The following is a 4,339-nucleotide window of genomic DNA, read 5'->3' on the forward strand; positions in this document are numbered from 1 at the left end:
GTATTTCCTACTTAAGAAGGGCTTCTGCACTGGACTGTTTTATAGAAAGGACTTCTGACCTCAAATGACACACTAAGACAAAGGATGACAGCAATGGCATACAGCTGACACAGGAATCCACACTGGGCCTGCAAGACCCACCCTACTAATTCAATTGTTCTGTGAACTAAATACTTGTCCTCCTATTCAAAATGGAAACTTATTGTTTTGCTTCTAGCTATACTTTTGTCCTAATGCTGAGAATGAAAAGAAAATTCTTTAGTAAAATTGTCACAGTATAACTAAAGAGCCTCTTGATGAAAGCAAAACAGGAGAGTGAAAAAGCTGGCTTTAAAACTCAACATTAAAAAAACTAAGATTATGGCATCTGCTGCCATCCCTTCATGGCAAATAGATGGGAAAAAGGGTGACATTTCATTTTCTTGGGCTCCAAAATCACCATGGACAGTGACTTCAGCCATGAAATTAAAAGACATTTGCTCCTTGAAAAACTATGACAAAAATAGACAGTAATGCATACATATTAAAAAGCAGAGACATCTCTTTGCCAAGAAAAGTCTGTATAGTCAAAGCTTTGGTTTTTCCAGTAGTCATGCATGGATGTGAGAGCTAAACCATAAAGAAAGTTGAGCACCAAAGAATTGATGCTTTTGAATTGTGGTGCTGGAGAAGACTCTTGAGAGTCCCTTGGACAGCAAGGAGTTCAAACCAGTCAATTCTAAAGGAAATCAATTCTGAATATTCATTGGAAGGACTGATGCTGAGGCTGAAACTCCAATACTTTGGCCACCTGATGTGAAGAGCCAACTCATTGGAAAAGACCCTGATGCTAGGAAAGATTAAGGGCAGGAGGAGAAGGGGGCGACAGAGGATGAGATGGTTGGATGGCATCATCAACTCAATGGACATGAGTTTGAGCAAACTCTGGGAGATACTGAAGGACAGGGAAGCCTGGTGCCCTGCAATTCATGGGGTCTCAAAGAGTTGGACATGACTTAGCGACTGAACAACAACAATAACTTCTAGAGGCAATCTAATTGATTGTTGGATTTGCCATCAAATTCCTCTGTTAGTACAAGACCAATTGGCCATAGTACAAGACCATAATACCCATATCACTGACTTTTCAAATGTTTCTAACATTACCATCCACCTATACTGACCTCCCTTTGGCCTAACCTTTCAGGTACAAATTCTTCTATATACTAAAGCGTCCCTCCTTTGATACGATCCTTGATCCTTAGAGACTTGACATAACTTACTTTAGGACACCTCATTCTGTTTCTTATTTAATTAACAAATGTCTTAATGAAAAAACACAAGTAAATTATGCCAGTGACTCCATTATGTCAAATACTATAGAGATGGCTTTTGGAAAGCCTGTAAGAGAAATGACCCATGGCTGAATTTCATGCTAACAAAACTTGCAGTGAAAGCACTGTGGGAGAGACCACTTGTGCTCACCCAGGTTTTGTCTTTGTATGTGATATTGGGTCTGATCCACCTTCCTAAAGATGGGCACATAGTCTTAACTAGCTGGCAAATAGAAGGTTTATGTTTACTAGGATAATATATTACTACATTGTCTATACATAAATAAAGAGATGAATCTATTTTTCCTCTTTATTACAGAGTCAAGAGATCCATGTTAGCAAGATAATAAAATACCTCATGTCAAAATATTTTGGCAATCTTGGTTCCTAATGCAGGAGAATGTATAAACAGAAATATGATTAGAAATCCATCAGTCACCATTGGTCAAATAGTTGAGGAAACTGCAAAAAGCACTGCAGCATAGCAGATATCCCTAAATTCCTTAGCCCACATAGTATTGGATAATAGAACACTGCCTCATAGTTTTGCTGGTTAAACAAGGAAGCAATAATTCTATTGCTCACACTACTTGCTGCACTTATATCAACAACCCTGGAAAAGTAGACACACACACACACACACACACACACAGTTTCCCAAAAGGATGAAATGACTACAAGGTTGTCTGATATCTTTTTTTCCTGCTTTGCTTTACAAATGATCATCTTTGTCATAGTAGGTATTATTATTCTTTTGCTGGGTATGAAGTTATTCAGGACATGCTTTAAGGTTATTGCTAAAAACAAGTGTAACAATGTTTATGTGACAATTCAGCATAATTGATAACATTTATAGCCTATAAAGGCTTCTCTGGTGACTCAGACTGTAAAGCATCTGCCTGCAATTCAGGAGACCTGGGTTTGAGCCATGGGTCAGTAAGATCCCCTGGGGAAGGGAATGGCTACCCACTCCAGTATACCTGCCTGGAGAATTCCACGGACAGAGGAGCCTGGTGGGCTCCAGTCCATGGGTCACAAAGAGTCAAACATGACTGAGTGACTAACGCTTTCACTTTCATAACCTGTAAGGGCTTTCCAGGTGGTGCCAGTGGTAAAGATCCCACCTGCCAACACAGGAGATATAAGAGATGTGGGCTCAATCCCTGGCTTGGGAAGATCCCTTGGAGGAGGTCATGGCTACCCACTCCAGTATTCTTTTCTGGAGAATCCCATGGACAGAGGAACCTGGCAGGCTACAATCTATATAGGGTTGCAAAGAATCAGACATACCTCAAGCGACTTAGCACATGCATGCATGCATGCATCGCCTATAAAATGTTCCCCAATTAGCACGCCTGTGCATGCCCTGTTAGCTATGTCTGACTTTTACCCCCTACTCTGCCTTCCCTCAATTTAATAATCAGGCAAGCCTCTTTCTTTCTTTTTCTTTTTTTCTCATTAAAAATGTAGACGTTACATTTTTCACAAGGATGAAAACCTAACGATGGTCATTAAAGGAGACAGGTTTCTGCATCACTCATAGCACTGTGGCCTGGACAATGATCTCTGGGTTCTTGATATTCTTGTTGCTCTGGACCATTCTCAGCCTCAGCTAGGCCAGGCTAGGCTTTGGTCTGTCCCCAGGCTTGACTTTTGTGCACTTGATTGTCCACTGCAGAACATGGTACCTGGCAACATGGTGTACTCACAGATCACCCAGAGAGCCTTAGGGTGCCTGTGTATCCACACCTAGAGCATGGCTGAGAAGAGGCCCTCAGTGTTCACAAAGACTGTGTCCACCTCGTTCATTTCCACATGAATGTGCTGTGTCACCACAGAGCCATCAGTGGTCAGCATCCTCAGGCTCCCCAGCTCGATTGGGTAGTTGCTGCCTCTTGGGTGACAGCAGATCTGAGGTGGTGATGACCACCATGTTGGGGCCCATCAAATGCAGCACGTGCATCATTGCTGAGGCTTGTTTCTCGCTAGGGATCCTCCTCCTGCTCAGCAACTCAGTCTTGAGCTGGTCATTTGTGTGTGTTAAGTTGCTTCAGCCATGTCTGACTCTTTGCTACCCTATGGATTGTAGTCTGCCAGGCTCCTCTGTCCATGGGATTCTCTAGGCAAGGATACTAGAGTGTGTTGCCATGTCCTCCTCCAGGGAATCTTCCTGGCCCAGGGATCGAACCTGTATCTCTTAGTTCTCCTGCATTGGGAGGTGGGTTATTTACCACTGGAAGCCCCAGAACTGGTTGGGGGTTATGATGTCTGCAACCAGCATGACCTTCTCTCTGTAAACCTGAAGGAAGTCCTCAAGGGAAGTACATGGAGTCTTCTCCATTCCACTTGTCTCCATTCACGGAGTTGCTCACATAAGCGTGGAGTTCTGCTGTTCCAGCTCCCACAGGATGTCCACCACCATGGTCAGGAAGGATTTGTCTTGCATGTAACCTGTGAGCATGTTGTCATATTTCTTCATGTCATTCAGCTTCAGCCCGTCTGCCAGCTTGGGGAGTTCATCTGAGTTCAACACTTGGCCCTTCAAGGGATAGTGGCCTGTGTGGTTTGAAAACTGGACAGAGTTCACTGTGTCCACCTCAACCCCCAAAACCTGCAGCAGGAACATGGCCACCCAGTTGCCCTCTAGCTGTGGATGACATGGCTCTGAATGGAGAGCACCCGGCATTCCTCCTGCATGCCAGGCGGGATTAGATCTCCTCTGTGAGCCAGGGCTATGTTCTGCTTGGCTCCTACCATACTCGGGCTTCGTTCCAATGTGGCTCCTCTTGGCGCAGGCCCCTCATTTGGATGGCAGGCTATCTCCTTCTTAGGCAGATCTCTATACATATGTAAACAACAAAAAAGGAAGCCTAGCACTGAGGGACTTGATGGGCCCAGGGCAGGCAGCAACCACCCTGGCATTGAGGGGACAAATATTTTGATCATCAGTGCTTTCTATAGAAAGATTTATAATCAAAAGGGAAAAATAATGGATGGAAAATTTCACCTATTGAGGTATGGGAATG

At 43.7% G+C, this 4,339-nt stretch overlaps 1 pseudogene; it reads right to left on the reverse strand.

Annotated features, from left to right (window-relative positions):
* Nucleotides 1–2,850: 2,850 nt before the first annotated feature.
* LOC138417873 (pyridoxal kinase-like) lies at nucleotides 2,851–4,010 on the reverse strand (annotated as a pseudogene).
* Between the last annotated feature and the right edge of the window lie 329 nt (nucleotides 4,011–4,339).

The sequence above is a fragment of the Ovis canadensis genome, chromosome 13 (genome assembly GCF_042477335.2).
Source record: "Ovis canadensis isolate MfBH-ARS-UI-01 breed Bighorn chromosome 13, ARS-UI_OviCan_v2, whole genome shotgun sequence".
NCBI classification, from domain to species: domain Eukaryota; kingdom Metazoa; phylum Chordata; class Mammalia; order Artiodactyla; family Bovidae; genus Ovis; species Ovis canadensis.